This window comes from Schistocerca americana, chromosome 4 (genome assembly GCF_021461395.2).
Source record: "Schistocerca americana isolate TAMUIC-IGC-003095 chromosome 4, iqSchAmer2.1, whole genome shotgun sequence".
NCBI classification, from domain to species: Eukaryota; Metazoa; Arthropoda; class Insecta; order Orthoptera; family Acrididae; genus Schistocerca; species Schistocerca americana.
Window position 1 is genome coordinate 266,393,452 of NC_060122.1, and position 13,610 is coordinate 266,407,061.

Genomic DNA, 13,610 nt, shown 5'->3' on the forward strand with positions numbered 1-13,610 from the left:
TCATAATAACAACATGTCGGGCGTCAGTCATCGACAACACCTGTAGTCGAGGGACAACGTTGTGAACAGTAGATGTGGTGAGGAACTGCCATCAATGCTCTCTTTTAGTATCCCTAATGAGGTCGGACGATGACTGTAAAGTAGCGACTTTCGGTTCACACGAGTTCGGCAACTTCTACCTGCTGGTTGAAAACCAAACAATCGAATTTGGCAACCCTCCTAAACCAGTCCTCGAATGGAACACACGAATTCGGCAATTTCTACCTGCTGCCATCATTTACAATGGTTTCAAAAAACCGTTGAAAACAGTAATATGATGACTGAGATATAAATGAAAACCAAATTATATAAAAACAAAGATTTTTTTAACATTACACATACTAAAATATTTCATGACAAAATTGAATTTATTTGATGTGTTCATATTCAAATTGCAGCTGCTTTGTATGATATGCACTTTACGAAATTTGCTTTGCTAAATTCACCACCTTTTAGTAAGCCGAATTTTACTGTATGAAACTTGCCTCTCTTTGATGTTTGTGTCCGTTGTGCTGATGCTGGCATTTTTGGCAGAATTTATTTTTATTTGCCTATCAGTTTCTCTACCTTCCAAACTTTTCAAAAATTTAAATATATTTGGGTGAGGGAACCCACGCAAAGAAGTACAGAATCTTTCACAAGCGTTAGTAGTCCGCCACAAGGATGCAGAAGCCGATGCCCAAATGTGTGGAAGAAGCAATGCATGTTCTTCCTCGTTGATGTAATTTTCCGTAAAGTAATCTGCAAACTTCGTGAGTTTTTCACGTTATGGCTGTATGCTGACCAGGTCTTCAAAAACATCAGACAAATCTTGCGACTTTAAGTAACTAAGTTCAAATGTGTATTGCAGAGTTTCGTTGTTCTGGTCTCTTTAAAACAGCGAAAAATCAAGTTTTTGTATTTCTCGCCACCTGCAGGGGACTAATTAAATGGCTTAACAGATTGTCATATAATATAGCTTAAAGCCATCCAGATTAAACCAGTCTCCAAACTCTACTAAAATCGCTCCATTCGATTGCGAGTTCTGATTCCAGACACACACACAGACTCCACGAAATTGCAACATACCTTCGTTTTACATCGGGAGTTAAAAAGGGCGAATAACATTGTACATTATGAATTAAATACACGGTACTAATTTTCCACAAACATCAGTACTGTGTATTTCAAAAAATGGTTCAAATGGCTCTCAGCACTATGGGACTTAACATCTGAGGTCATCAGTCCCCTAGAACTTAGAACCACTTAAACCTAAGGGCATGACACACATCCATGCTCGAGGCAGGATTCGAACCTGCGACCGTAGCAGTCGCGCGGTGCCGGACTGAGCGCCTAGAACCGCTCAGCCATCGTGGCCGGCACTGTGTATTTCAATTCAAAATATGTATGTAGTCTTTTAAGTAGCAACAGAAGGTTCCATAAACACCATCTAGTATAGTTTGTGGCCGTTTATTGTTCAACAAAAGTATATCTTCCGTAACACAATATTCATAATTGTTTTTGCCAAGCTTCATCTAGATTAAACCAACAATCTTGACTGACGGGAAAGCAATCTTCTCGCTCTCATGGACGGATTATTTGAAGTCAATGACCAACGTTTTTTGTTTAAAAGACGGTTGTCTCCTCCCGCATTCATCATGAACACGCTTCAGAATCTTCAGAAAGATTTTCTTCTTCTTATTTTTCGTAAGGTTAAATATTAGTGGTACGGAAGTACCTCCAGAGTAACAGTGTACCGGAAGTAGATGGAAAACGTTTTGCTGAACATTGAAAAATACCATGCATCAACATAATTTCCTGCTGATATAGAAATCCGATATTTGAGTCGATAAAAAAAAATAACATGGCCCTTTTCTACGTCATTTGTGAGGATAAAAGTTTATCGTTTTGCAGTTATTAGCTCCATGTGGTAAAAGAAATCTGAATTTCCCCCGCATATTTTGGCAGTTTTGGCATACTTTTCAAATGAGCGTGAGTAAAAGTCCTGCGTATGTATTCTATATCCTTTCTAGTTAAAGTGTTTACAGTTGATGGTTTGTCACTTATTTCACACAATAAGTTGATGGTCTTTCATCCAAAGTTTCGGGTTTTCTTTTAATAGAATTTGATGACTTTTTTCAGTTTATTAAGTGTTCCGGAACTTCTGTGTGATTATGTTGGCCTTCCAAACACAAAAATAAGTTTTCGCTGTCTGCAGTGAACAGTTTCACAGAGTACCGCGAATTGTTACCGCAGCGTCGCCATCCACGTTCTTCGGATCCTAAAACACTTCTATAATGTTTGAATTTATAGTAAAAGTAAACTCATCTACATCTGCATGGTTACTGTGCTATTCACAATAAAGTGCCTGGCAGAGGGTTCAATGAACAACTTTCAAGCTCTATGTCTACCGCTCCACTGTCGAACGGCGGGCGGGAAAAACGAGCACTTAAAAGTTTTCTGTTTGAGCCCTGATTTCTCTTATTTTATCATGATGATCGTTTCTCCCTAAATAGGATGATGCTAACAGAATAATTTCGCAATCGGAGGAGAAAATTGGTGATCGAAATGTCACGAGTAGATCCCGTCGCAACGAGAAGCACCTTTGTTTTAATGATTGCCACTCCAATTCACGTATTATGTCTGTGGCACTATTTACCCTGTTTCGCGATAGTACAAAACGAGCCGCCCTTCTTTGAACTTTTTTGATGTCATCCATCAGTCCCACCTGATGCGTATCCCACACCGCACAGCAATACTCCAGAATAGGGCGGACAAGCGTAGTGTAAGCAGTCTCTTTGGTGGACCTGTTGCACTTTCTAAGTGTTCTGCCAATGAATTGCAATCTTTGGCTTGCTCTACCCACAACATCATCTATGTGATCGTTCCAATTTAGGTTATTTGTAATTGTAATTGCTTAATATTTAGATGAACTTACTGCCTTAAGATTTGTGTGACTTATCACTACACCGAGAATTACTACTTTTATGGAACTTCCTGGCAGATTAAAACTGTGTGCCTGACCGAGACTCGAACTCGGAACCTTTGCCTTTCGCAGGAAAATGCTCTACCATCTGAGGTACCCAAGCACTACTCACGCCCCATCCTCACAGCTTTACTTCTGCCAGTACCTGGTCTCCTACCTTCCAAACTTTACAGAAGCTCTCCTGCGGACCTTGCAGAACTAGCACTCTATCTACTTCTATGTTTCTCATTTTTGCAGTTGTTCTTCATTGGAATTCAGGAATATTTACTTCCTCTTCTTTGGTGAAGGAGTTTCGGAAATCCGTGTTTAATAACTCTGCCTTAGTGGGACTGTCATCATTGACTTAAGCGTTGTTATGGTGCAGTGAAAGTATTGATTGGATCTAGCCACTCGTGTGCTTCATGTGTGACCAGTATCTCTTTGGGTTTTCTGCCAGACTCCGAGACAGATCTTCGCTGTGCAAATAACTAAAAGCATCTCGCATTGAAGTGGGGATTTTGCGTTCTTTTACATTTGGAATACTTTTTCGTTGCTTCTGCAACAGCGATCTGACCCGTTTTGTGTACCGTGGGGGACCATTGCCATATATTACTGATATATGTGGTATATATCTCTCAATTACCGTCGATACTACACTCCTGGAAATGGAAAAAAGAACACATTGACACCGGTGTGTCAGACCCACCATACTTGCTCCGGACACTGCGAGAGGGCTGTACAAGCAATGATCACACGCACGGCACAGCGGACACACCAGGAACCGTCGAATGGCGCTAGCTGCGCAGCATTTGTGCACCGCCGCCGTCAGTGTCAGCCAGTTTGCCGTGGCATACGGAGCTCCATCGCAGTCTTTAACACTGGTAGCATGCCGCGACAGCGTGGACGTGAACCGTATGTGCAGTTGACGGACTTTGAGCGAGGGCATATAGTGGGCATGCGGGAGGCCGGGTGGACGTACCGCCGAATTGCTCAACACGTGGGGCGTGAGGTCTCCACAGTACATCGATGTTGTCGCCAGTGGTCGGCGGAAGGTGCACGTGCCCGTCGACCTGGGACCGGACCGCAGCGACGCGCGGATGCACGTCAAGACCGTAGGATCCTACGCAGTGCCGTAGGGGACCGCACCGCCACTTCCCAGCAAATTAGGGACACTGTTGCTCCTGGGGTATCGGCGAGGACCATTCGCAACCATCTCCATGAAGCTGGGCTACGGTCCCGCACACCGTTAGGCCGTCTTCCGCTCACGCCCCAACATCGTGCAGCCCGCCTCCAGTGGTGTCGCGACAGGCGTGAATGGAGGGACGAATGGAGACGTGTCGTCTTCAGCGATGAGAGTCGCTTCGGCCTTGGTGCCAATGATGGTCGTATGCGTGTTTGGCGCCGTGCAGGTGAGCGCCACAATCAGGACTGCATACGACCGAGGCACACAGGGCCAACACCCGGCATCATGGTGTGGGGAGCGATCTCCTACACTGGCCGTACACCACTGGTGATCGTCGAGGGGACACTGAATAGTGCACGGTACATCCAAACCGTCATCGAACCCATCGTTCTACCATTCCTAGACCGGCAAGGGAACTTGCTGTTCCAACAGGACAATGCACGTCCGCATGTATCCCGTGCCACCCAACGTGCTCTAGAAGGTGTAAGTCAACTACCCTGGCCAACAAGATCTCCGGATCTGTCCCCCATTGAGCATGTTTGGGACTGGATGAAGCGTCGTCTCACGCGGTCTGCACGTCCAGCACGAACGCTGGTCCAACTGAGGCGCCAGGTGGAAATGGCATGGCAAGCCGTTCCACAGGACTACATCCAGCATCTCTACGATCGTCTCCATGGGAGAATAGCAGCGTGCATCGCTGCGAAAGGTGGATATACACTGTACTAGTGCCGACATTGTGCATGCTCTGTTGCCTGTGTCTATGTGGCTGTGGTTCTGTCAGTGTGATCATGTGATGTATCTGACCCCAGGAATGTGTCAATAAAGTTTCCCCTTCCTGGGACAATGAATTCACGGTGTTCTTATTTCAATTTCCAGGAGTGTATCTCTCTGAATTCATTCCACGTCTTTTCTACCCTTACATGATCAGATCGGAAGGAGTTTAGACTGTTTCTTAAAAAGGTGTTAAGAGCATTTTTATGAGCTTTTTTTAAGTAGATGTACTTTGCGTTCCTTTTTGGTGGTTCTAGGTGTCACAGTATTCAGCCTAGCAGCAACATCCTTGTGGTCGCTAATCACTGTATTCATCGTGATACTCCCTATTTGTCCACGGTTCTTTGTTACTGAGAGGTCAAGTATGCTTTCACAAGCATTTACGCATTGAGTGAGTTCGTGAACTAATTGTTCAAAATAATTTTCTCAGAAAGCATTCAGTAAAATTTCGGACGACGTTTTATGCCTGCCGCCGGCATTAAACGTATAATTTTTTCATCATATCGAGGGTAGATTGCAGTCACCATAATTGTTATAGTGGGGTACCTGTTTCAAATGAGACTCAAATTTTCTTTAAACTGTTCAGCAACTATGTCTTCTGAGTCGGGGCTCGGTTAATAGTTTGGTCAGATTGTCAAGTATAACCTCTACCCACACTATTTCGCAGGAACTGTCTACTTCCATTTCACTACAAGGTAAACCATTTCTGACAGCAATAAATACTTCGCCATCAACTGTATTTAATCGATCCTTTCTGAACACTGTTAGGTCGTTTGAAAAAATTTCGGCTGAACTTATTTCCGGCTTTAGCCAGATTTCCGTACCTATAACTATTAGAACTTCAGTGCTTTCTATTAGGGCTTGGAGCTCTGGTTCTTTCCCGACACAGCTACGACAGTTTACAGCTACAATACCGATAGTTTCTACTACTACTTTACTGTGTTTTACCTCCCCCTTTTAAACAGACGCCTTTTCTGTGGTTTCCTAAATGTATATTATCACGATTACTACAAAACAGGTAGTAAAATATATCTCTTTGCCCTATTTCTCACTTCTATATAAGACCGCAAAGGTACCAGCCAGTTGTTGGAAACCACGGAAGTGACGATGTATGTTTACAGCAAGAAAATTAATCCCCGTTGGCCCATTCAGAGGGTCTGGCCGTGTTACCTGAGTGCAGAGTTACTGAATTCGAGTGAGGGATTAACTGACAATTTTCCGAATAAAAGTTGCCGAATTTGAGTGTGCCCGAGACATCAGGTAACACGCAAAAAATAATCAGGCGGGTGGAGGTCTTCGGACCATGGAGGCCAAGCATGACGGAAGTGGCCCTTCAGCACGCGATCCCCACTAAACGATGTGCACAAGAGATCTTTCACACGTGGAGCAATATGGGTGGAGCGCCATCATGCACAAAAGTCGTAAGTTCCAGCAGGTGTCTACCAGCCAGGCTAAAGATGATCTGGCTCCCTCTCTCAATGCAGCTCATCCTATACAATCTGTCTGTTCGTCAGTTTTTGCGCTCTTTTTGATTTCAATAAAAGCCTATGACATTTCAGGCATGTTTGTCAATTTTTACCCCTCTACCTACATTATTCCGTAATTATGTCGTTTCAAATGTTAATGGACATGTGGAGAACCATGTATATTGAAAACACGAGCTTCAGCATGTGATAAAAAGTACTTGATGGAAACAGAAGAGCCCTAATATGATTATACCATAGTGATGTTGATGTAAAATATAACGAAAGAAAGCTTCGCGTCGTCAAACATTTATATGAACACAGTGCAACGCAGGCGAGAGCACGGGGAGAATCATAATATGAACGACCTCGTTGCACATACCAATGTGGAGTGCAGTTGTGACACAAAATAACATTTGGGACGTAGACCTATCAGGTGTCACTACTGTACACGTTTTTGAGAAATATGTATTTAAAATTATGTAAAAATGTACAAACAGAAAAAAAAATCTATTCAGTACCTAAAATATGTTGTAAGATGTTGCAGTAATAAAGTTAATGAAATACATATTATAGTTACTTGAAATAAAAATTTAAATCATTAGAAAGACACTGGGCGTGCTTCATTAAGTGATGTCGAAAACTATGGCGGAAAATGTAGTTAATAATAATAATAATAATAATAATAATAATAATAATACAAGGTGCCCCAGGAGGAATGGTCAGTTCTCAGGGATATGACAGAAACGGCCATTCAAAGGAAAAAAAGTCTTGTAAACATGTTTTCTAAAAGATGTAACTTAGGAGCTATGAGCACTATTTGGGTAGAAGAGAGCAGTGTTCATAGTTCTTAAGGTATGTGTTTAAAGCCGACACTTACGAGTCTTTTTTGCTGTTCTTGAATATTGACCATTTCTCCTAGGACACCATGTGTTATCGTTATTAAATGAATTTTCCGCCATTGTGTTTCAGTATCACATATTGTCACTCACCCCGTTTCTGCCAAGGTCTTCGCTTCTGGAACGGAACTGGTGTGATCTTAAACACTATATCCTCTTCCCTTTTTTGGTTCGTAACCAAATAATCTCAAGTTAAATTCTCGTAATTTCTCAATCTGTCTTTTTAAGAGTTTTTGAAAAAGTAAAATAATAAGTTTGTGCTAGGACACAACGAAACTATGGCTTGTTCCACTTGTAAATAAATGTAATACAGAAAAACGGTTCATTTAATTGCCTAGGTGATGGAACAACAATAAAGATAAATGTAAAAGTAAATTTTTCACTTAGCCTGGTTCGTGAACAAAGGAAGTTGCTTACAGATTAATATTATTCGCGAGCTATAGCTTGGCGTCTCGCTGCGGGGAGACGCTGGTAACGGAGGAAAAGGGTATTATTTGCTGAGGGGAGAAGTGTGGTGCAGGAGGTGACAAGCTCCACCTACATCATTGTAAATACGCAGAGTTTTCACGAGGTCCTGATAATCGAGTTCTTTTTCAGAACTGGAACAGAAGGTAGCCCCGCTGGTTAGCCACGGCATAATCGCTCTTTTTCTAAACTATCACAACTTACTTCAAAACACTGACAGCGAAAGCATAGCTTAGCGACAAAGCAGACGACGATGCAGACGACGATGCAGTCAATATCGGCTAGTAGTACGCTTCACATCTGGCAACGCCCGTCTGGAACTCTCTGCGGCATGAAGCCTCCCGACTGCTACTCATCGGAACTGGGGAGTCGGCATGCCAAGTTACGTTCTCACCATTGTACGTATCTCTCTGGTGTTCTGATTGTTGGACGTATGTGTATAATCTAGCATTAGGTGACAATCCAATATTTTGAAAAAGCAATTATTGTGCTTCAAATAAACAAGGTGACTGGATAAAACTTTTATTAATTACAAATTGCACTTGTCAGGAACCGAATTAATTTCTCCGATCTTAAAGTTTTCGCACTAGCAGGGAGCAGAGTCTGACTGGGTTTTTCTAATAAGAAAAAAGCGACGATAACGAGACAAGACGTAAAACTTTAATCCATTCCCATTGAATACCGACTGCTTTAATGCAGGAAATTAAACCTCCCAGCTTTATCATGAGATTTTACAGGGACTTTTACTACCAGTTTTGAGTTATGATGACATTATTCTGCAGAGACTTAAACATGAAAGATATTGAGTATACCTAAGGAAGAACGCTTTACAGTACTCGTATTATGGTTTTGTGGTGTTCATCTTTCCGACCTCTTCCTGTCATTCCAACTATAGTAGTCTTGGTTACGTGTGCGAAGGCGTTGAAACAACCATTATTTCTTTTTTGCCTAAACATCTGCACAACTTATTTCCCTGCTCGTAATCTCCATATTTCTGTCTGAACAGTATAGAAGGAATACACATTTCTATAGTAATGATAGCCTTTCTGTCCCACTCCATAACACATCCACTGTGAAAAAACGTTTAGTATTAGGAAACTACAGTAGAATGCCCGGCATGAAAATTTCGGACAAAGATACATATTTCTTCCGCTTCAGAAGAATACCGCAGGTTCTCTTCCTTTCTCAGTTGTAGCTCTTCCCATAAACTTGTCAACAGCTTCTTACACTTTTTATCTCTTTCTCCTTACCTACAGGGCAATGACCACTTCCCTCCTCTTAACTATCGGTAGCTGACACAACGTGCAATACAACGTTCATAGTGTGAAACGAAATATCTTGGACTAACAGATGGGGAATTTTCAAAGAAATATAGGGAGCATGCACACGCATGGGCAGTTATGGCAGATCGATGATTGCCAAAGGTACAGGGTGGTCCATCTTAAGTTTCGGATGAAATTATCTCGAAAACTATACATCGGGTAAATACAATGGGTAGGACAAGTTCGTAAGCTCAAAGGTGGGCATCAAATGATGCTACACGTGACCCCCAGCCCCCGTGGGTGGGGCGGGGGACATATTTTAAATCTTAAATGGAAACCCCCATTATTTTATTGCCGATTCGGATTAATCTGAGGTCATCAGTCCCCTTGAACTTAGAATTACTTAAACCTAACTAACCTAAGGACATCACACACATCCGTGTCCGAGGCAGGATTCGAACCTGCGACCGTAGCAGTCGCGCGGTTCCGGTTGTAGTGCCTAGAACCGCTCGGCCACCGTGGCCGGCTCGTCATGTGTTTTGAGAGTAAATTATTGTGAGTCGTTTATTCGATATCCATTCAGTTTCTTGTCCATATCTCAGCACCTACTATTTATACTGGTCATTATTACACTTGCAGGATGTGTATGGCAAGCGCAGTGGTTATATTGGTGTCACTGCTATGAACAGTAACAACGAAGACGACTAAGTATGTCCTTTCCTGTAGTATCTATTGATCGTACTCGTGAAAGGCAGAGTGATATCACACTTCCCTGCCAAATCCCTTATGGCCAACACTGCTCTGGCAGTAGACAGCATGGAGGCCCTCTTAAACTCTTGAAAGCCCACCTGAAACACATCGTGAAGACGACTGGTATATCCAGACATGGGAAGAATGTGGTGTGGGCCGCTTACTGTGGAGCAGCGCCACTTCCACCACTGTCTACATCTACATCTACATCTATACTCCGCGAGCCACCTTACGGTGTGTGGCGGAGGGTACTTATTGTACCACTATCTGATCCCCCCTTCCCTGTTCCATTCACGAATTGTGCGTGGGAAGAACGACTGCTTGTAAGTCTCCGTATTTGCTCTAATTTCTCGGATCTTTTCGTTGTGATCATTACGCGAGATATATGTGGGCGGTAGTAATATGTTGCCCATCTCTTCCCGGAATGTGCTCTCTCGTAATTTCGATAATAAACCTCTCCGTATTGCGTAACGCCTTTCTTGAAGTGTCCGCCACTGGAGCTTGTTCAGCATCTCCGTAACGCTCTCGCGCTGACTAAATGTCCCCATGACGAATCGCGCTGCTTTTCGCTGGATCATGTCTATCTCTTCTATTAGTCCAACCTGGTAAGGGTCCCATACTGATGAGCAATACTCAAGAATCGGACGAACAAGCGTTTTGTAAGCTACTTCTTTCGTCGGTGAGTCACATTTTCTTAGAATTCTTCCTATGAATCTCAACCTGGCGCCTGCTTTTCCCACTATTTGTTTTATGTGATCATTCCACTTCAGATCGCTCCGGATAGTAACTCCTAAGTATTTTACGGTCGTTACCGCTTCCAATGATTTACCACCTATGGCATAATCGTACTGGAATGGATTTCTGCCCCTATTTATGCGCATTATATTACATTTATCTACGTTTAGGGAAAGCTGCCAGCTGTCGCACCATGCATTAATCCTCTGCAGGTCCTCCTGGAGTACGTACGAGTCTTCTGATGTTGCTACTTTCTTGTAGACAACCGTGTCATCTGCAAATAGCCTCACGGAGCTACCGATGTTGTCAACTAAGTCATTTATGTATATTGTAAACAATAAAGGTCTTATCACGCTTCCCTGCGGTACTCCCGAAATTACCTCTACATCTGCAGATTTTGAACCGTTAAGAATGACATGTTGTGTTCTTTCTTCTAGGAAATCCTGAATCCAATCACAAACCTGGTCCGATATTCCGTAAGCTCGTATTTTTTTCACTAAACGTAAGTGCGGAACCGTATCAAATGCCTTCCTGAAGTCCAGGAATACGGCATCAATCTGCTCGCCAGTGTCTACGGCACTGTGAATTTCTTGGGCAAATAGGGCGAGCTGAGTTTCACATGATCTCTGTTTGCGGAATCCATGTTGGTTATGATGAAGGAGATTTGTATTATCTAAGAACGTCATAATACGAGAATACAAAACATGTTCCATTATTCTACAACAGATTGACGTAAGCGAAATAGGCCTATAATTATTCGCATCTGATTTATGACCCTTCTGGAAAATGGGAACGACCTGCGCTTTCTTCCAGTCGCTAGGTACTTTACGTTCTTCCAGCGATCTACGATAAATTGCTGATAGAAAGGGGGCAAGTTCTTTAGCATAATCACTGTAGAATCTTAAGGGTATCTCGTCTGGTCCGGATGCTTTTCCGCTACTAAGTGATAGCAGTTGTTTTTCAATTCCGATATCGTTTATTTCAATATTTTCCATTTTGGCGTCCGTGCGACGGCTGAAGTCAGGGACCGTGTTACGATTTTCCGCAGTGAAACAGTTTCGGAACACTGAATTCAGTATTTCTGCCTTTCTTCGGTCGTCCTCTGTTTCGGTGCCATCGTGGTCAACGAGTGACTGAATAGGGGATTTAGATCCGCTTACCGATTTTACATATGACCAAAACTTTTTAGGGTTCTTGTTTAGATTGTTTGCCAATGTTTTATGTTCGAATTCGTTGAATGCTTCTCTCATTGCTCTCTTTACGCTCTTTTTCGCTTCGTTCAGCTTTTCCTTATCAGCTATGATTCGACTACTCTTAAACCTATAATGAAGCTTTCTTTGTTTCCGTAGTACCTTTCGTACATGATTGTTATACCACGGTGGATCTTTCCCCTCGCTTTGGACCTTAGTCGGTACGAACTTATCTAAGGCGTACTGGACGATGTTTCTGAATTTTTTCCATTTTTGTTCCACATCCTCTTCCTCAGAAATGAACGTTTGATGGTGGTCACTCAGATATTCTGCGATTTGTGCCCTATCACTCTTGTTAAGCAAATATATTTTCCTTCCTTTCTTGGCATTTCTTATTACACTTGTAGTCATTGATGCAACCACTGACTTATGATCACTGATACCCTCTTCTACATTCACGGAGTCGAAAAGTTCCGGTCTATTTGTTGCTATGAGGTCTAAAACGTTAGCTTCACGAGTTGGTTCTCTAACTATCTGCTCGAAGTAATTCTCGGACAAGGCAGTCAGGATAATGTCACAAGAGTCTCTGTCCCTGGCTCCAGTTCTGATTGTGTGACTATCCCATTCTATACCTGGTAGATTGAAGTCTCCCCCTATTACAATAGTATGATCACGAAACTTCTTCACGACGTTCTGCAGGTTCTCTCTGAGGCGCTCAACTACTACGGTTGCTGATGCAGGTGGTCTATAGAAGCATCCGACTATCATATCTGACCCACCTTTGATACTTGTATGACTTGTATGAAGGAGAATGCCGTTGACATGAAAAAGCCAAGCGACAAACAAGACAGCTCCGCCAATTACAACCCCGCCCTCTACCAAATATTCGGGGCAATATGTGTGGGAGTAAATTTTATTCCAGGACTGGTATGTTCAGTCAACGGAGGAGACCAGTATCAGCCCCCAACACGGCAATATCGTTACTCGTGTGTGGAAGCAACGAGGATAACGTTTACATACTGTAGCACAGACCACCATTCTTATCAAGGCGGTGCAGCCATGTACGGCCGCAGGACATCCGTTGTGCCAACGCATGAGAAGATGACGATTGTGAAGCAGCGAGACGACATCCTTGCATATATTGAGGCTCCATTTGATAAACGTACTGGAGTGGGATTCACGCTGATGGACGTCAATGTACACCGCACGTCACAGTCTTGTGAACACTTTCCCGTTGGAGAGTAGAATCAGTCGGATTTAGTGGCATGAATGTACTTCAGATCTCAACGTCATCGAAAATGGGCCATGCTAAAAAGGGCGGTTTGCAGTCGTCCTGTCCCACCAGAGACCTCACAGGTAATCATCGAGACTGCTAGGATGAATGAGACAATTTCACAAGGCTCATTCGGACTATTTGATAAGGAGCTTCTCTAACTGCATTAAAATGTGTCTCCAATTAAGAGATCATCATCAGTGTTCTGCCAAAAGGCAGGTTTTCACATGGTAGTTCTCCAGGCTGTCTGGTCTTCTGCTGTCCTCTTCAGGTCTGTCTATTATCTTGTACCTCCTTCTTCCTCTCAGTCTTCTCCCACAAACCAATCCTTCCAAAGCATCTGCTAGCAAGCACTCCCTTCTCAATAAATGTCTCAACTACACTGCTGGCCACCGTAAATGCAACACCTTGAAGGAAGCATCCGAATCAAGTGAAATTTACACCATGGGTTTGCAGTGATGAGATATGCAGCTGATTAGAATTTCAGCGCAGACGCACATCACGCGCGCCTGTGGCGCCACCTCATAGCGCTATTTAAGGCTTGGCGATTTCGACGAGTGTACGTTCGGCACGTGTGTTTACCTTGTGGTTGTTTCACAAAACGATCAGTTATGCCTCTTAGACAACAGCGAACAT